Genomic DNA, 21,780 nt, shown 5'->3' on the forward strand with positions numbered 1-21,780 from the left:
ACCTCGGGGTGCCCCACTGGTCATCCCGAGTGCTCCCAGGTGCATTTTCGAAAAATAGGACCAACGGTATAATTTTTGTGAATTTTTGAAAACTTTGAAAAAATGCACATTTCTGGGTATTAAGTTTATTATTACTGGCCAGGAAAAATTTTGAAATCTCTAATTAACTAAGGAACTTTGCAAAATAAAAGTGCTACAGCAAGTAGAACAAGTGGAGGAAGAAAGAGATGTTGTTTACCTCCTCTATGCATATAAAAAGTATTTGTTAACAAGGTTGATCAAGTCTTGCCACCAAATAAATTTTACATAGCATAAGAAGAAATAAACCTCAAATCAATCATGTTACCTTGAATTCTATTGATATGGATCCAATCATAAGAGTTTGATATTCTTCTTTAGGCTCATATATAGGACAATCAATAGTTCCCACTTTGATAGTTCTCACATTAGAAATTGTATTAACTCCACACGCTTTCTCAATCCTCTTGGGAAAATAAACGGTATGCTCCCTATCATCAACATTGAAAGTAACCTTTCCTTTATTGCAATCAATAATAGCCCCTGCGGTGTTAAGAAAAGGTCTCCCAAGAATAATAGACATATTATCATCTTCAGGCATTTCCAACACAACAAAATCAGTTAATATCAAGCAGTTATTAGTAACTTGAACAGGAACATCCTCACATATACCAACAGGAATAGCGAGTAGATTTATCAGCCATTTGCAAAGATATATCGGTAGGTATCAACTTATCTAAGTAAAGTCTCTTATAAAGAGAAAAAGGCATAGCACTAACACCGGCTCCCAAGTCACATAGAGCAGTTTTAACATAATTATTCTTAATAGAACAAGAAATAGTAGGTATACCGGGTCGCCCAACTTCTTTGGAACTTTGCCATTGAAAGAGTAATTAGCAAGCATAGTGGAAATTTCCTCATTGGGGATTTTCCTTTTGTTAGTAACAATATCTTTCATATACTTTGAATAAGGAGGCAATTTAATAGCATCGATCAAAGGGATTTGCAAGAATAAAGGTTTCATCCAATCACAAAATTTATTATAGTGTTCTTCTTCCTTTGATTTTAGTTTCTTAGCAGGAAAAGGCATTTGCTTTTGCACCCAAGGTTCCCTTTCATTACCATGTTTCTTAGTAATAAAATCTTCTTTAGTATACTTTTTATTTTTATCTTGCTTTTCAGGTTCATCTTCAACTTCTTCTTTATCAGAAACATCATTCTTATCATTATCGTTATCATGTTCATTACCACTTTCAGTTTCAGCATCGGAAATAGAAATACTATTAGGATCATTAACAGGTTCAGAGGATTTTACAACATTTTTATGTTTCTTCTTCTTTTTCTTAGAAGGAGCACTAGATTCAATGCGTTGAGAATCTTGTTCAATTCTTTTGGGATGCCCTTCAGGATATAGAGGATCCTGGGTAGAGACACCCCCTCTAGTTGTTACTTCATAAGCATGTTTCTCTTTAGAATTATTTTTTAATAAGTCATTTTGCACTTTAGTAAGCTGATCAATTTGAGTTTGAACCATTTGAAAATGTTTAACAAGCATCTTAACATCATTGGAGGTTCTCTCCACAATATCATGCAAATTGCTAATAGCTTGAGAATTTTCCATTAGATGATTCTCTACTCTCATATTAAAATTTTCTTGCTTAACAATATAATTATCAAACTCATCTAAGCATTGCGCAGGAGGTTTTGAATACGGAATATCTTCCCTAGTAAAGCGCTGAAGGGAGTTTACCTCAATCATGGATGAAGGGGGAATTTGTTATCACCAGAATTTGACCGAGTCAGAGGTGGGCCGCGATCAAGATGGACTTGAAGATATATACATGGAAGAAATACGTGAATCGGCCTTTTATACCAAGTTGGGCTTAATTGCCTGTGTATCTGTAATATATTAGATCGCATCTTAGTTTAGGAGTTAGAATCTTACCCGTGCACGGTTAGTGCACGCCCACATTAGAAAGTCCGCTGGACTATAAATATGTATCTAGGGTTTATGGAATAAACAACAACCAACGTTCAACCACAAACAAATCTCGGCGCATCGCCAACTCCTTCGTCTCGAGGGTTTCTACCGGTAAGCACCATGCTGCCTAGATCGCATCTTGCGATCTAGGCAGACTAGCCTGCCCACGTTGTTCATGCGTTGCTCGTATCGAAGCCTTTTTGATGGCGAGCAACGTAGTTATCTTAGATGTGTTAGGGTTAGCATTGTTCCTCGAATTACATGCTTTCGTTATGCGACCTTTGCACATCTAGCCGCCCTTACACCTATCTTAGGTGTAGGGGCGGCACCCGCTTGATCATGGTTTAGTAGATCCGATCCGTTACGGTTGCTCCTTGTTTCATCAAGGATTAGTTTAACATCCGCAATAGTTAGGCCTTACAAAGGGTTGGAGGATCCAGCGGCGTGTAGGGTGGCGTTTGCTAGCCCTAGAAAGGATGTTCCGGGGATCAACCTCGTGTTGGTTTTTAGGCCCTGTCTAGGATCGGCTTACGGTCACCGTGCGCGAGCGCGAGGCCCAATCGTGAGTAGGATGATCCGATTATGCGGTGAAAACCCTAAATCGTCGTAGATCTAATCAGCTTTATCTTGATCAAGCAGGACCACCATATATTCGGACACCTCGTCCGAATCATGGGTGGATCGGCTCTTTGAGCCGATTCACGGGATAACTCGAGAGCCGATCGAGGCTCGTATTTAATGTTTACGAGTATGCCATGCAGGAAACTAAGCGAGGCATCATCCACACCTTCTCGACCGGGTATAGGTCAGGTGGCACGCCCTTGTGATAAGCATCGGACGTGCGACCAGGAGGCTTTGCGGGCCGTCGCTCCGAGGGACCAGGGCCAGCCCGCAGCCCTAGTTGTTCCCGGCTCTACCGTGTTGACCGTCTCGCGCCGCCGGGGGTTTCTGACGTCAACACATTCTGGCACGCCCGGTGGGACAACCTTCGACATCCACGACATCGCCATCTACATCCGAGATGGCGGAAAGCACTCCGGTCAAGTACGAGGATCTGTCTGATGAGCTCAAAAAGAAGCATGACGAAATCAAGGCAGTCCTCGAAGCCGAACTCATCGGCTCTTTCCACCGAACCCGCTCCCATGGCATCAGGTGGAAGGGTTTCACACCTGAAGGCGCACTCGATGGAGTGGACCTGTCCGCCCCGTCAGAAGAACGCACCAGGTCGCTGCGGCGAGGAGATCAACTACATGGTGGCTCATTCGCTGCACCGCCACTCGAGAGCATGGTGAACACTTTGGAGCGTGTCGCTCGCGCGTCGTCCAGGAAATCATGAGCCACCGGTATTCTCCATCGGGACCAGCTCGGGGACTTTCAAGGGACGAGATGCCGCTCCAGCCCCAGCCGTTCGCATGGGCAGCATCGGAACTCGCCGAACTCATCGGCATACGTCGTCTACAAGATTGGTGGTGATCCTAGTGACTACCAATTCCTACCCGAGGCACCCAAGGAGATCCCGCACGGATACGCGTGCGCGTACGTACCGGACTCGCAACACTCGGGCACTCTCGAACCAGGCTGCAACATCGGGGGCCTCCGGAACGGCGGGAGGAACGTCGAGAGCCGATCTCGAGAAGCAATCGTGGCTAGCTAAGTACGCCACTCCGAAAACCTCCGAGCCCAGCTCCTGCAGTTGGCTCGGAACCGGAAAAGCAAGCATGGCTGGTTAAGTATGCCACCCCGGCGAATCTTCGGGGTTCGACACCTTCAGCCATCACGGCGGATCAGATTTGTGCAATCCTCGAAAGATCGGTTTGGCATGATGCCGAAAAGGAAGACGTTCGGCTACACCAAGCCGTACCCCAACGACTACGAACCGATCCCGCTACCACCCAAATATCGGCTCCCGGACTTCACAAAGTTTAGTGGATCGGATGGTTCCAGCTCCATCGAGCATGTGAGCCGATATTTGGCACAGCTGGGCACGATCTCAGCATCGGACGAGTTGCGTGTGAGGTTCTTTGCACGGTCCCTCACGGATCGGCTTTCGGGTGGTACACATCGCTGCCACCGAACTCCATTCGGACTTGGAAGTAGTTGGAAGAACAGTTCCATGAGCGGTATCACTCGGAGGCTTCCGATGTTGGTATTGCCGATCTAGCGCAAGTACGACGAAGCGCGGGGAGACGATGTCGGAATACGTCCAGCGCTTCAGGACCATTAGGCACCGATGCTTTTCGGCTCATATAAGTGAAAAAGAAGCGGTCGAATTGGCGGTGGTGGGTCTCTCATCATCGATTAAGGACGTGGCCTCCCAAGCGGACTACCCTTCATTGGCGCACATGGTGCAGAAGCTGTCAGCATATGAGCAGCGCCACCCAGATGTTTACCAGGACAAATTCAAGCGTGCGGTGACCCTGGTTGAGGCAGACGAGGATGAAGGTGCTGCGGGAGATCGAGAGATAGCAGTGGCTGAATGGACTCGAGTGACAGGCCCCGTGACCTGCAAATGGGTGAAGCCACAAGGCCCTCCAAAAGGGTTCGACTTCGACGTGACCAAGACGGAGCATATTTTTGATCTCTTACTCACGGAGAAGCATATAAAGGTACCCGAAGGCCACAAGTTCCCCACGGTGCAAGAGCTGAACGGAAAGCCATACTGCAAGTGGCATAACACGTTCACCCACACCACCAACGACTGCGGGGTGTGGCGGCAGCAGATCCAAATGGCGATAGAAAACGGACGGTTAATTTTCAACCGGTACGCCATGAAGGTCGACACACACCCCTTCCCCGCCGTTAACATGGTGGAGTATTCTTACCATGAAGGTTGCCAGCCAGGATCTTCGTTCAGCATCAACATGGTAGGATCTGGACACCACGCTGGCAAGGATGGAGATGAGGGCAGCTGCTCTCATAGAAAAGATACAGAGGAAGCCGCTCCACGCGATCGGCTCCGCCAAGATGGCAAGCGCTACGTAACGAGAGGGAGAAGTGAAGAACATAAGATATCAGCGACCTCTCTCCGATCACCTCCTCAACAAGTATGTGAGTCGGTATGATCAACGCCGACGGTCCAGGCGATGATGATGAAAGAGATCGTCCGGCTAGAGAAGCCGGAAGACATCGTCGGCATAATCGCGATGAGGAGGAGCACGAGCGTTGTGCCAAGGAAAAGGCAAGGGAGCGAGACGACGAGGACGAGCACCGGGATTGTCCCTTCTTCGGACACTCGCTGGGACTCGGGAATGAGCCGATTGCCAACAATCGGCAATTGCCCGAATGCAACCGGAAGAAGAAGGAGGCAGCCAACGTGTCCGTGTTCGAGCGCTTAGGGCCTCTCCCGCCACAAAGCAAACGCGCTGAGTCCCCTCGATGGGAAGATCTCGAGGATTCAGAAAACGAGGGACAAGAAGAAGAAGACAGGTACCACCGGCCAAGGTGGTGCCCTGATGGACTCAGCCGTTCTCAGAAACGCAGGGTTCAGCGATTGCGCGGCCTGGAGGAAGCCGAGAGGTTATACTTGCATACATTGAGGAAGGCAAGGCCTGATCTGGCTGCGAAGATTCAGCGAGCCCTGGATGAAGAGGGTCGTCCACGAAAGATGGAGTGGCGCCCCAAGCAAAGGAAAGCCGATGATGAAACATCGGCTGGCACAAACATGGTGCTCGTTCTTCCGACGAAGCTTAGTGCTCCACGATTACACGATGCACTCAAGGTGGACGACAGCAAGCGCACCAACATGGTAAAGTCAGAGATTGGGCTGGTTTTATCTACCGGCCTAAACGAGTAGTAAGAGCACGTCAATAAGCAAACGTGGCGAGGCTGATCCTTGTGATCGGCCCCAAAAATTTATGAAGGGACCTCACAAGACCTTCACCGAGCAAGTAATGTGGAGGCCGATTCCAGCAATCGGCCAAAATTATCCTCTCCATCCATTCTGCCTGGGTTCAACATGTTATCCAACAGAGCCGATACCATCAATTCTCTTGACAGAATCGGCTCGGGGGGGCACCCAGGTGGATAAAACACGAGGATATGCAGTAGAAGTGTCTCATCCTTTGGTGATGGGTATTGAAGTATGGGGGCCGATGCATAAGTCGGCCGTAAGAAATTCAAAAATTCGAAAGATTTTGAGCACAGCCGATGCAGCAGACATCGACTTAAGGATATGAAAGCCGATGCATGGCCTATGACTCAAGAAGAATAACTGGTACGTTCAGAGGGTCAATGGAGCACGAAGGGAGATTTTAATGGAAGAACTCCTCAATGGAGTAGTTTAAGGGCTCGGATCCTCTCTTCAAGAACAATGCCAAGAGCAGCCTGGACGTGCAAATCGGGGTAAAGAAGGAGGTGATCTGACCTGCAAGGCGCAAGAAGTAGATTGAAGAAGCTCGGGGGGCAGCTCACCCTGAAGGTTCTCTGCTTTGGGGCTACGTCATGATTTGAGGCTAATGTCGGCACATGTGGCTGATTCGCCTTGATTAAGGCTCGGGGGCAGCTCGCTCTAAAGGTCTTCGCTCTGGGGAGCCGATCTGGTTGGAATCGGCTAGCCCTACGACACAACTGGTCCGGAGAGTGGTGTTCTGTTACGCAGTCATCGGTTTGAGCATCCAAGACAGTTCCGTGGCTCTTTTAAAGACGCCTGCTCAAAGATCAAGTCGCCGACTTACTAAGATCGGCCGTGCCATCGTCATCGGCAGAGCTGGCTAGCTTGGAGGGATGGCTAAATTGGCCCGTCTCGCAGATTATCGTGAAACTGATGCGTTGCCATCAGTCACTAAGCATGGATTAGGCCAACAGTCGACAAACTCAGCATGAAAGAAATCGGCGAAATCAAGTTAAGGGAATTCTTCATTAGTATTGGGATTTCTTACAATGGAGAGCCGATTGCTCAAGGAAGGAAGAACAAAAGAAGGGTCTATTGACCAATCTACTACTGCTAGGCCTATACTAGTAGATCCTAATCTACGGGCCATCATTGCCCTCATCGTCATCCTCAGAACTCTCATCGGCACTGCTGCCGATGGGCTCCTCGTCGCTACTCCCGTAGCCCTCCACGGGGGCTTCATCCCCGTCTTCATCGTCGCTGCTGTCGTCGTCCCACCACATGCGGAGGCGTTTCGCCGGCGGGTAGCCCTCGAGGGAGTCGTCGTCGTCGTCTTCCTCTCCCTCTTCTTCAGAGGTGGGGCAGCCGTCCCATCAGAACTGGTCGTCCTCGCTTTTTGACTCCAGTTCCCCGTCGGCGAGGAACTGAAGATCTTCATCCCCGCTGGTCAAGGACTTGTCGTCCTCAGACCAAATGGAGGAGGTGTGGCTCTCCTCGTCCCATTCTTCTGGGGCACGAATTTCCGGCGGCGTCTCGCGGGAGGAGTCGGACCCGTAGGAAAGCTCGGAGGAGGAGGAAGAAGACATGGCGGCACAGAGGGTTTTTTTGGTGCTAATGCGAGGAGGACGAAGGAGACGCAAGCTGTTTAGAACGGTTAAATAAAGGGGATATGAGAGAAATTCAATGCCACAGCAGTTTCCGAGGAGATGTTGCCCAATAGGAGAGTTTTGCGGCCACGTGGAGAAGTGGAAGGGGCAAGGCATCATGATGAGGATTCTGCGGCGTTACGCTCTCTGCCACGACATGACCCGACGAAAGAAGAGCATAATGATTTTGGAAATGTCATTTCCAAAACCAGGGGGCATGTGTTATCACCAGAATTTGACCGAGTCAGAGGTGGGCCGCGATCAAGATGGACTTGAAGATATATACATGGAAGAAATACGTGAATCGGCCTTTTATACCAAGTTGGGCTTAATTGCCTGTGTATCTGTAATATATTAGATCGCATCTTAGTTTAGGAGTTAGAATCTTACCCGTGCACGGTTAGTGCACGCCCACATTAGAAAGTCCGCTAGACTATAAATATGTATCTAGGGTTTATGGAATAAACAACAACCAACGTTCAACCACAAACAAATCTCGGCGCATCGCCAACTCCTTCGTCTCGAGGGTTTCTACCGGTAAGCACCATGCTGCCTAGATCGCATCTTGCGATCTAGGCAGCACAAGCCTGCCCACGTTGTTCATGCGTTGCTCGTCATCGAAGCCTTTTTGATGGCGAGCAACGTAGTTATCTTAGATGTGTTAGGGTTAGCATTGTTCCTCGAATTACATGCTTTCGTTATGCGACCTTTGCACATCTAGCCGCCCTTACACCTATCTTAGGTGTAGGGGCGGCACCCGCTTGATCATGGTTTAGTAGATCCGATCCGTTACGGTTGCTCCTTGTTTCATCAAGGATTAGTTTAACATCCGCAATAGTTAGGCCTTACAAAGGGTTGGAGGATCCAGCGGCGTGTAGGGTGGCGTTTGCTAGCCCTAGAAAGGATGTTCGGGGATCAACCTCGTGTTGGTTTTTAGGCCCTGTCTAGGATCGGCTACGGTCACCGTGCGCGAGCGCGAGGCCCAATCGTGAGTAGGATGATCCGATTATGCGGTGAAAACCCTATATCGTCGTAGATCTAATCAGCTTTATCTTGATCAAGCAGGACCACCATATATTCGGACACCTCGTCCGAATCATGGGTGGATTGGCTCTTTGAGCCGATTCACGAGATAACTCGAGAGCCGATCGAGGCTCGTATTTAATGTTTACGTGTATGCCATGCAGGAAACTAAGCGAGGCATCATCCACACCTTCCTGACCAGGTATAGGTCAGGTGGCACGCCCTTGTGATAAGCATCGGACGTGCGACCAGGAGGCTTTGCGGGCCGTCGCTCTGAGGGACTGGGGCCAGCCGCAGCCCTAGTTGTTCCCGGCTCTACCGTGTTGACCGTCTCTGCCCGCCAGGGGGTTTCTGACGTCAACAGAATTATCTCACATATATCTTCTATGGGAGGTAGATTCTTCACATCTTCAGATTTAATACCTTTCTCCTTGAGAGACTTCTTGGCTTCCCTCATATCTTCATCATTCAATTTAATTAAACCCCTCTTCTTCAATATTGGCGTTGGAATTGGTTCGGGCGTAGTCCAATCATCATGATTCCGGCCTATTTTAGCCAATAATTCTTCGACTTCGTCCGGAGTTCTTTCCTGAAAACACAACCAGCACAACTATCCAAATATGCCCTAGACTCAATGGTTAGTCCACTATAAAATATATCAAGTAAATCATTCTTCTCTAAATCATGTCCAGGTCGAGCTCTGATAAGAGAACAAAATCTTGCCCAAGCCTCAGGCAATTTCTCTTCATCTCCCTGGTCAAATCAATAAATTTTCTGTAAAGCAACATGTTGAGCACTAGCAGGAAAGTATTTTCGAAAGAAAACATCACGCAAATCAGTTGGATTTTTAATAGAAACAGGAGGCAAATTATTATACCAAGTTTTAGCATCATCCTTTAATGAGAAAGGAAAAATTTTAGCGACAAAATAAGTACGCATCTTGACATCATCAGAAAACAAGCTACTCATAGAAGAAAGTTCAATCATGTGTTCTACAGACACTTTCTTTTTCGAGTACCACAAAAGGGTGCTTTCTCTACAATAGCTATATGAGATAGATCAAGAGAAAAATCATAATCTTTATCCTTAATGCATATAGGAGATGTGGCAAATTTAGGATCGGGAGATAACTTATGTCTAACGAGTATATTGTGTGAGAAACTTTTTTAATTTTGCTTGCATCAGCGGTAGCATTGCATCTATTAATAAAATCATCATTAAGCTCCACATAATCTTCATCGGGATCATCACTAGAATAATCAAGTTCGGGTGAATTAACAGGTGTAGTAGCATTAGGAGTTTCAGCATTTTCAATTTGTCTAGACCTAGCAATTGTAGCATCTGGAAAAGATCCCAATGAACCACTATCATCAAGCACAGCAGAAGCATCATCAATATTATAAGAATTTTCAGATTCAGCAGAAGTACCAGCAAGTGAAGCATGTGGTGGTGAAACAAGTTTATCAATCACATATGGTGAATCAAGAGCAGCAGAGGTACTCAGAGTTGTACCTTTTCTTGTAGTGGATGGTAATATGGCGACTTTAGGATCGCGGGTTTTACCCATGATGGAGAATTTGCAGCGAACAATATCAATCCAAGTGAACTTCCAAATAAAGCTATGCTCCCCGCAACGGCGCCAGAAAACGGTCTTGATAACCCACAAGTATAGGGGATCGCAGCAGTCTTCGCGGGTAGTAAAACCCAATTTATTGATTCGACACAAGGGGAGACAAAGAATACTTAAAAGCCTTAACAGCGGAGTTGTCAATTCAGCTGCACCTGGAAACAGACTTGCTCGCAAGAATTTATCAGTAGTAACAGTTTTATAGCAGTAGCGATAGTGAAATAGCAGCAGCGAGTAACGGAGACAGCGAGTAGTGATTATAGTAAACAGCAGGATTAAAATACTGTAGGCACGGGGACGGATAACGGGCGTTGCATGGATGAGAGAAACTCATGTAACAATCAAGCGGGGCATTTGCAGATAATAATAAAACGGTGTCCAAGTACAAAGCAATCAATAGGCATGTGTTCCAATTATAGTCGTACGTGCTCACAATGAGAAACTTGCACAACATCTTTTGTCCTACCAGCCGGTGGCAGCCAGGCCTCAAGGGAATCTACTGGATATTAAGGTACTCCTTTTAATAGAGTACCGGAGCAAAGCATTAACACTCCGTGAACACATGTGATCCTCACGTCACTACCATCCCCTCCGGTTGTCCCGATTTCTGTCACTTCGGGGCAATTGGTTCCGGACAGCGACATGTGTATACAACTTGCAGGTAAGACCATAAACAATGAATATCATGATGAAATAATAACATGTTCAGATCTGAGATCATGGCACTCGGGCCCTAGTGACAAGCATTAAGTATAACAAGTTGCAACAATATCATCAAAGTACCAATTACGGACACTAGGCACTATGCCCTAACAATCTTACACTATTACATGACCAATCTCATCCAATCCCTACCATCCCCTTCGGCCTACAGCGGGGGAATTACTCACACATGGATGGGGGAAACATGGCTGGTTGATGAAGAGGCGTCGGTGGTGATGGTGGCGATGATCTCCTCCAATTTCCCGTCCCGGCGGAGTGCCAGAACGGAGACTTCTGGCTCCCGAGACGGAGTTTCGCGATGTGGCGGCGTTCTGGAGGGTTTCTGGCAACTTTGACTTCTCCCCCGTGCGTTTTTAGGTCGATGGCGATAAGTAGTCCGAAGGAGGGCGTCGGGGGCCGACCGAGGCCGCCACACACTAGGGCCGCGCGGGCCCCTCCTGGGCCGCGCCGGCCTAGTGTGTGGGGCCCTCGGCCCCCACCGGCTTGCCCTTCGGCTCCGTAAGTATTCTGGGAAAATAGGACCTTCCGCATAAATTCCGAGGTTTTTCCTGAAAGTTGAATTTCTGCACAAAAACGAGACACCAGAACAGTTCTGCTAAAAACAGCGTTAGTCCGTGTTAGTTGCATCCAAAATACACAAATTAGGGGCAAAACAATAGCAAAAGTGTTCGGGAAAGTAGATACGTTTTGGACGTATCAGGGACAAATTTGCAGCATGTCTTGGTTATCCGGTGCTCACTGACAATGAAGATGGATATTTTAGAGCTCACAACACTCCCAAGCCCATTGAGAAGGCTCTCCTCGCTGATCTTTATCTTCAAGGAGAAGTGGTATATGGTTCTCAGAAATTCCTTCGTCTGGTGTATGACATCCTTCTCCGCATTTACCGAGAGGTCCTTAATCCCAAGGTTGGCTGCGTTGATCAGATCTATGGGTACCTTGGGAACTTGTTATATCTCTCTCACCAGCACCGTGACAATGGTATTCAGCTTGATGTGATGGACTTTCTGTGGAATGAGTTTTGGGCATGCATTATAGCTCGCAAGGCTCCTGTATTTGCTCCCTACTTCATGTTCTTCATATGCTCTCGTTGGGACAATGTCTGGATATGGCAAACTCTCTGATGAGGTTATTCTTCTACCTCACAAGGCCAAGGATCTCAAGGTCAAGACTCATGCTAATCCTCCTCGTCTTCCCAATGATGAGGATTCTGCCCAAGAAGACTCTGATATGGAGTATGCTCTCCCTGCTGACAATGGTTGGGTTGCTCGCATAGAGGCCAAGTTGGCCAAGATGTTCTGTCTCAAGTCTGACATCAACAGGCGTCAGTATCAAGCTCATAGGGAGCGGAAAATGGACAGGAGGAACACAAAGCTCATCATGCGCAAGTTGGATATTCCTGTTGAGAGTGGATCTGAGGAGGTCATCACTCCTGAAGAAGAATGGCTCTCTAAGCATGGCAATGTGACTGAATTTGAACAGCTTGGGCTTCCCGGTCCTTCTCGCCGTCGGCGCCCCACTAGTGATGAAGTTGAGCCCGTCGAGTCTGACGATGATGAAGATACGGAGGAATCCTCCAAGGATGATTGAGCTTTCATGGGACGATGTAGCATCGCTTCTTTTCTCCTTTTTGGTGTCTTAATGCCAAAGGGGGAGAAGAAGGTCTAGTAGGACTTGCACGGGATTTGCTAGGGTTTGAGGGCACAATCATTTGCTTTTTATCATTCCGTTAAAGCTTGTGTCCTCCGTTTATCTTCTATATTTATGTTGAACCTTATCTTGTGATTTATGTGTTCTATGTGTGGTGAGCAAGACCTTTTAGTGGGTGAACTATTGCTATGGTTTTCGGTATTCTATATGGTTGAGAGTATTGTCATGAATTGGTATGATCATCTTATATCTCATATTGTCTATGGATTTCTACTTGATATGATCATGGGATTCTTGTTCATGAAATTGAGACTATTGTCTTGTATTGTTGAGGATGTCAGTATGCAAGGGTATGATCTTAACATCTCAACTTTTATCTTTTTCCATACATTATCTATCATATATATCTTATGAGCATTGTGCTTTCTACCTTGAAAGTTGGAGTTGCTCTATACCTAATGTGTGCATCTATATTCTTGCATTAAATTTCTCGCATGCACACATCTAGGGGGAGTTTCTCTCTTATGTCAAGCACAATGATATTCTTGCTCGATTCTTTGCAAAATCCCGGTATTGTCATCAAACACCAAAAAGGGGGAGATTGAAAGAACATTTCATGATCTCTGAGTTTTGTGTGCTTGTTAACAACACCGGTGACAATTTAACCGTGTGCTAAGTGGATTACAGTTATGGAAAAGATACCACGGGAAAATCTCGACCCACTCAAAAAGGAAGAAAAGAAAAAGGAAGAAGCTGAAACCTGGCCCTGGCCGGCACTGCCGGCAACACTGGGCCGGCACTGCCGGTGTGTGCACCCCGGCACTGCCGGTGATTTCAGGCCGGCACTGCCGGTGAGTGCACCCCGGCACTGCCGGCGTTTCTGGCCCGGCACTGCCGGCCTGTCTGTCGACCTGCTGATTCAGAAAAGTGGCCGGCACTGCCGGCGTCTCAAGGCCGGCACTGCCGACGTTTCACCTCCAACGGGCAGAAAAGTGGGTGGGGTATAAATACCCCCCTTCACCTACCTTGGAAAGTTGCTCAAACCCTAAGATCTTCATCCTCCATTGCTGAGCCACCAAGAACACCAAAATAGCCAGATCTCCTCCCTCAACCACCCAAATCACTTGTGCTTTGGAGAATCGAAGCAGAAGACCCCGATCTACATCCTCACCGAAGCGTTTTTCATTTCCCCCTCATATGCTTGAGGGCCCCCTTGCTAGTGTTCCTCTTTGGATCCCTAGTTGATTTGTGTTGATGTATTGTTGTTGATTGTTGTGTTGTAACAGATTTGGGAGCCTCCAATTCGGTTGTGGATGTGTGCCCCAAGAACCTTGTAAAGGCTCGGTTTCCGCCTCGATGAAATCCCTTAGTGGAAGTGGGCTAGGCCTTCGTGGCGTTGCCCATAGGAGATCTGAGTGAAGCCTTCGTGGCTGTTGGTTTGGCTTTCGTAGCAACCACACTCCTCCAAACGTAGACGTACCTTCTTGCAAAGGAAGGGAACTACGGGAATCATCTCCGTGTCACCGTGTGCTCCACTCTCGGTTACCTCTATCCTATTCTATCTCTTATGTTGTGTAGCTATATCTTGCTTAGTTGTTTACCTTGTCATATAGGTAAATTCACTTAGTTGCATATCTAGAGAATTTACCTTTGTGTCAAGCCTAAATTGAAAAAGAACTAAAAATTGGTTAGCACCTATTCACCCCCCTCTAGGTGCGGCATACGATCCTTTCACTTCCCCATCGCTAGACCTCTCCTACAAAACTCCAATCACACACACTTGCATCCGCCCTCTTAAATCCATCTTGTCTCCATGGCGGCATCGAACGACGACCAGCTATATGGAGACTGGGAGAAGCTCCCCGCCAAGCTGTTCAATCTCATTGCCCAGAGTCTGGACGTTACAGTCGATGTTCGGCTGGCTGCATGCTCCAAAACGCCATGCCACCATGTCGCCGATAACATGAATCTATACCATTGGGATTGACCCTGCCCGCTGATGCCCAATTCTGCCCATTGGCACTATGATGATAGTAGTGCGCACCACACGGTGTACCACGTTGTTCCCCTCGACCATCCCCGGCGTACAGCCATCCTGCCGTTCATGGACAATAGATTCTTGGTTGGCATGAACGGCGACTGGATCGCCGGCGTGGACATGGGTGAGAACTGGTTCCTCGCGAATATCTACACGCACCAACAAATTTCCCTACCATCAGCGGCTACTTGCAACATTTTGGCGGGATGAATGGTTTGGCTTCACCGACCTGCCTTCTGAAAGGTACACGGTGTATGGGCGTGCCATGTTTTTGTTGAAGATTGTAATTTGCGAAGTTCCCACAAAAGCTGGACATTACTCAGATTACAAGCTCATCACTCTATTCAATTGTGGACTCGCTTACCTGGCTAATGGTAGCCAGGAGTGGAGATTTGTCGACATTGTTAGTGGGTGTGTAGATTACAGTGACGCCATCAAGCACAACGGCTTCATTGTTGCGGTAAATGGGTGGACCGACACCACATATTGCTGGGATCAATCACAGGCCGGTAATTTTTCAATCCATATGATATACTTCGCAATACATTTTAATATCAAGCTTAATTGGTCGCGGTTGCGCAACCGCGACTAAAGGGGGGGGGCTTTAGTCGCGCTTAATTGGTCGCGTTGCGCAACCGCGACTAATGGCAGTTGCGAACCGCGACCAAAGGCCGTTTTCTACCAGTGAAGCCCATTCATGATATATTGAAACTGAATTAACTAATTGCTCATTAAGATTTTTTTCACCTTTCAAATGACTGTGCACCATTTAATTATCCTAATCTGACTGAACCATTGCTACAAACGAATTACGGTGGTATATGCAGTGCATTAATATGTCAATCCAAACCAGATTATTGCAGTATATGAATGCATTCCTGAATTAGTTACTACATGCTCTTGTCAGAATATGAATAAGGAGCTTATCCCTATCCTCTTCATCAATTGATGCATGCAAACTTTTAATTTATTTGAATATTGATGTACTCAAAGTATTACAATCATGGATCAGAGAAGGTTGAGACATGTATCTACCATCGATGAATATGAGTGTAATTAACATACATCTCAAATGGGAACAATTTTCTTTCTTCGAGTTTTTATACAAGTATAATGACTACATCCTCCATTTGATCCTACAAATGTGAAGTTGCAGCTACTGGTATTATTGTCTTCTTGAGCCATTCAAACACTATTTTTTGTCTCCATTTACAATGCAGATGCACACCTTACCCTACTATTCGTGATCCCATCACCGATAGAGGAACCATTTGGCAGATGGTTTTTTTGCTTGATCAGCAGATGCCAAGCCCTTGATGATCATCCATGAAGATCAGTATATACGTAACAATGATCACCTTGATCCTGCAGAAGTTCTGCATGATGGTAATGGCCTAATTATCCTGCGCGATTGTCCTGCCCTTGTCATACATATTTTTGAGGAAGATCTATCCCTGATTGGACTCAATTGGAGTCGAGTTGACAGCCTTGGCACACACTCTCTATTCATTGGACTGAATTATCCAATGAACATGAAGATAAATGCTGGCATTGCTCCTGATGGAACATTGACTCCATTCATGAGGTCAAATTGTGTGTACATCGCGTACTATGCATTTCGGGAACCATCATTTAATTATATTTATCGTTGTAACCTGCAACAAGTGGAAAATGAGCTCATGGGAGTGATCACCCTTCCAAAAGATGGTTGGGGAAGTCCCCGACAGGCGGCATTGTGGCTTAAGCCTAGTTTGAAAAATATCCGCATGTTGATGCAACCCTAAACTGAGCCATGAATCTTTATGGAGCACATAATCTTTTTTGTACGATATGTTTGAACAATTCCGTAACCTGTTTCGTATCTTAAGATGCTCTTCCTTTTTTCTGAATCTTATATATCTGGACCCATTTCAGTGTGTCTCTTTTCTCATTTTAGTGCGTATGTAGCCCACATTGAAGTAATCTAATCATATAATTTAAAACGGACGGTGATGAACTCTTATTTCCATCCTTCGTAAACTGTGCATGTCTATTTATTTTTAGTTTCATTTCAGCAACTGTTATTAGTACATGTTGTATATGCACACCTTTTTTAATGTTGAGAGGAGTATAAGGGAATTACAATGCTATATACTATATGGCGCTAATAAATAACAAATCAATGCCAAAAGATTGTAAAATCCTCCAAGTGCTCTCCTTGCAGCGCTAATTGCTGATGGCAAACTGGCTTCCTGTTGGTTCCGGTGCTTTAGCTAGGACAGGAAAAAGGAGTTTCACGCCCCTGCTTTGTTTTGCGTCGACGCTAGGCCTACCGCTGGGATTCACCTCTCCAACCGTCAAACGACGAGGAAATAATTCCTAGCGCCCTTGCACTAGCGCCTGTGTTGGACACGCCCTAATATTTTCCTGCTAAAAGGTGCAATCTTTTAAGCACTTGGGTACGGTATTTCCCCACCAGCCTGGATGCAGACCGCCAAACGCGTCTTAACCAAGGTTTAAAATAGCGTGCTAAATGAATTAGCGACAGCCTCCTTCAAATGATATGGACGCTATGTCGTGGTAATAGCGTGGTATATTTTAAATAGCATTTTTAAAACAATACTAAATATAGCCTAAATTAAATAATTTTACTAGAACGAATAGATATATATAGTCCAAAAGTGCCTGAATCATACATACATAACCACATATAAAAAATAGATCTCAAGTATTTTAGAAGGCTAACATCAACATTTCACAAGGCAATAACATAGTATAAATTATTTATTAAAAATATTAGCATTAGCGATATTATCTTCTGATTTAGAAGTGGAACCAACAGATTGTAGTTCATCACCACGAAAAAGTGAAAGCAACTTGCCTGAAAAAATAGCGCGCTGACGCTATGAAGTTTTAGGGCGATATAGCATGTTGTTTCACAAATAGCGCCACAACGAGCAAAATTACTAAGCGTGGACCCTCTAGATATTCTATAGCGCGCTATTAGCGGAGAAATAGCTTGTTATTTTAAACCTTGCTTAATTGGGCTTCATTTAGGCCCTGGTTTGACAAAGCAGCCTGAGTACGCATCTCAAAAAAAATCAGCCTTAGGACGCATGCTAGTACAAAAGAGAGAGCAGACTACAACTACTTCAGTCCCGATCCCTCTATCTCTCCCACATACTTCACCTATTTTATACCAATGACTGCCATGAACGGCTCGCCTCCTCCTTCCACCGGCATCCGCCTAGCGGTAACGGCAGTCAACGCAGATGAACATCACCGATATTTCCCGAACTCAGCCGATTTGATCCACCGTATCCTGCAGCAGCTTGATGGACGTCCAGTTTCTTCTATCCAGATCGTGACTAGAGAAGGATCTACGAGTACATCTGTTTCTTACCCTTTGGCAGTGTCAGTTTCATCTCTCGCGGTACTTTCTTCTCCGCTGGAAGCACCATCTAGCTCGGCACTGATTTCCCTGGTGGCGGCACCAGCTTCTCCGGCTGCGCTGACCCCAACTCCCGCGGCACGGTCTTCTCCGGTGGCGGCACCACCAAAAGTGGTTGTAAGTTGTCCTGAACTCACTAGGATGCAGGTGTAAGTAGTCAATGATAGTTGGGGTCTTAAACAAGTTCTTTTATCTTTAACGACGGGAAACCGTAGTATTCTTCTGTAAATGTTTTTTTAATGACAAAAAACAGTAGATGTTAAGTAGTAGTTCAGGCAAAAAAAGATGTTAAGTAATAGTATCCATCACAGAGCAGGGTTTCGCAGTCTGAACATACAAATATATGCTCCATGTTACCTGTTTCCGAAAATCTGAATGCTTGCTCAGTACCTGTAAAATCAAATTATCTTGCTGCTGCTAGATTTTGTGCAAACTAATTAAAGAGATAGCTAGATGCATTTTCTCAATGTATGCTACATTCTGATTTATATGTTGTTGATTGATATATATCGTGCTTAACTAGATGCAGAAGAAAACTCGCTCCAACGTTAATGAGCAACTACATCTGAGTTCAGAATTCAAAGAAATTCACTAGCCAAAAAGCCAAATATGACGGGTAGGCGTGATGCAGAAATTCAACGTTGTATTTTAAAAGGGCGAGGGAAAGGCCGCCCTAAACGGGTTGGTCACTCGGCGGACCCTCCTCAGCCCTTGCGCTTGTATGTGCAACTGGATGGCAACGATGACATGTATATGTTGGTCATCCCCATACAATTCAACAAATGTCTGAAAGGGATTTTTCCCAGGTCTATCAAGCTCAAGACCAGTGTAGGCTGCGCATGGTATGTGCACATCGATGAGTACCAGGGTGAACTGGTCTTGAATGATGGTTGGTTCGGGTTTGCAGAGGCGCATGAACTGCAGCTCGATGACCTTCTTGTCTTTGAGGTGAAAGACACTTCCTTGATGAATGTGTTGATCTACGACTGTAATATCTCCACCCAGAGGATAATATTTTATGCTGATCACCCTTAGTTGCATGCATGATCTGTAGTGTTTTTAGGAAGAGGGGATCAGAAACACCTCAATATTTTTATTGAATTAACTATATGCTGCTTTTGGACCAGGGGTAGTGCCCTGCTGATGTTCAAGCTGAACTTAGTTTTTGTATTAAGCTGAACTAGGGATCAGATACACTGTGATGAGATTTTATTAATTAGCTAATATAGTATATGTTATACCTGATTTATTTTACTTTAATTGACTGTGATATGCCGCGGTAGTTTCAATGTACGGTCTGATGATTTGTATTATACCTAGCTACATGGAGCTCAACATTTTGAAATATTCATAGATTTGTAAGTGTAAATGTGATATATCCCAGATGTAGTCAATGCTATCTTGTACGAGCTTGTAAAATCTCAGGAAAAAATACATTGTATTTTAAAAAGTGTAAAACTAACCAATTTTTTGATCTGATTGTAGTGAACACAGGTGCAGATGGTCAAACCCCAAAAACTTCTCATATAAATTGATACATGGTCGAGATATAAACGTATTTTACGCATTGGTTTAATACACAATTGCTTACATCCATGTTTGTTTGCAGATTTTTTGATACCTCTTAATGCTCCCTCCAATCCATATTACTTTTTTTTAGATATACAGTACAAACGTAGACCTCTCATATAGATGTATCTAGACACATTTTAGTTGTAGAGACATCCATTTTAGCATCACGTAATGAGCAGATGGAGTATCGTTTTTATTTTACCAAAAGAAATGGATATACCGTATAGTACAACGTAGCCTGAGGCCCTGAGCTCTGGATGCGATTTCTGTGTGCACACTAAATGGATCATAACCCACACGACTTGTCTCACTGGTATGTAGGTCCGGACTCCACCAGATACTAATAAAGCCAGTGACCCGCCGGGTGAAGTTTTCTGTGTGGATTCCTGCGTACGTGGCTTCGTTCCTCCAAGACATGCGCATTTATTCCCTTGCTGATGTATCATTCTCAGTTTCTCACAGCCCCCTCATATTCAGATCTTTCCTGATCCCTCGCCGTCCATCTCCCCTGAGTCCTCTTCCTACACCACCGGCGTCCACCACCGCTCGAACTACGCGGCTTGGACTCCGTCCTCTACGGATGCGGCGACGTCGCATCTAAAAACTCCACCAAGGCGGCGTGACATCCCTGATTCTCTCGGTCCATGGCTGCAATGGCAGTATGTTTCCCCCGAATTACTAGCGTTGCCGGTCACATCTTTATTATATCTAAGCGGTATTGCCGGTTGCTTAGCATTATTTGATATAGAGTATTTCTCTCATCTAGTGTATATATTAATCATCTGGTAAAGACTCGGGTTACACATGCATGCATGCTAGCTAGGTTGGGACTGGATCTAATGTGTGCAGTAATAATCGTTCAAATATGATATTGGTCAATCCACGACCGATGATCACATATGAGGACACCGAGCATGCATGTCTGGCTTGTGGACTCTTTAGGCCGATGCTAATTTTTTTGTTTGCTTGGTCAACCTGTACTGGCGGATGATGAACTGCACATGCATTACTCTGATGCTAGACCTAGCCAGCAAGCATGTATGGCTCATGCTAGCTTGATTTATATTCTCATAGCTACTGTTTATATCGATTGGTATCACCAGAATTTAGTCAGAGCAGGAGATGGGCCGTGATTGAGATGAGCTTAGAGGATATGCACGTAAAATATTTCTGAATCGGCCTCGTACGAGAGTTTGGGCTAGATTGCCCGTGTATCTGTATATTATGGTAGATTACGTTTTATGTTTAGAATTAAGAGATAGAGTTTAGCTCGTACACGGTTAGGTTTATTTCCAAATTAGAAAGTCCACGGACTATAAATATGTACCTAGGGTTATTGAGAAGGGAGGACGATCACGTTCACAACAAACCAATCTAGGCGCATCGCCACCCCTTGTTTCGAGGGTTTCTTCCGGGTAAGCGACATGCTGCCTAGATCGCATCTTGCGATCTAGGCAGTATCTGTTTATTCGTTGTTGGTGTTGCTCGTGCTGAAGCCTTGTTGATGGCGAGCAATACCGTTATCATAGATGTTTTGGGGCTGACGTCGATACTTTTCTGATATACTTGCCTAGCTATGCTGCCCCTCAATATCTAGCTGCCTTTGCACCTACCTTGGGTGTAAGGGCAGCATCTTGCTTAATCTTTATTTAGTAGATCTGATCTGTTATAGTTGTTCCTTGTTCTCCAAGGATTAGTTTTATATCCACATGATTAGGCCTTGCAAACGGGTTGAATGATCCAGTAGTGCGTAAGGTATAGTTTGCTGATCCTAGAGGGATTGTTCCGGGAATCGACTTTATGTTGGTTTTTAGGCCTCTTTAGGACTAGTTTTCTATTATCTTACGTATCTGCTAGGCTCAACTACGTGTAGGATGTTCCGGTTATGCGATGAAAACCCTAGACTGTCATAGATTGATTTATCTTGGTTTTGATTAAGCAGGATCCCCATGTTATCGTAAATCCAACGTGAACCATGGGTCAATCGGCTCTTTGAGCCGATTCACAGGGTAACCTAAGAGCCGATCGGGGCTCGTATTTAATGTTTACGTGTTTGCCATGCAGGAAACTAATCGAAGCAATCCATCACCTTCCTGACCAGGTATAGGTCAGGTGGCACACCATCGCATTAGCCAGGACGTGTGCCAGAGCTTTGCGGGCCGTCGCCCGAGGGACCAGGGCCCACCAGCAGTCCTGGGAGCCTCCCGGCTCTCCGTGTTGCTCGTCAGTGCTCGCCGGTGGGT

The sequence above is a fragment of the Lolium rigidum genome, chromosome 4 (genome assembly GCF_022539505.1).
Source record: "Lolium rigidum isolate FL_2022 chromosome 4, APGP_CSIRO_Lrig_0.1, whole genome shotgun sequence".
In the NCBI taxonomy this organism is placed as follows: domain Eukaryota; kingdom Viridiplantae; phylum Streptophyta; class Magnoliopsida; order Poales; family Poaceae; genus Lolium; species Lolium rigidum.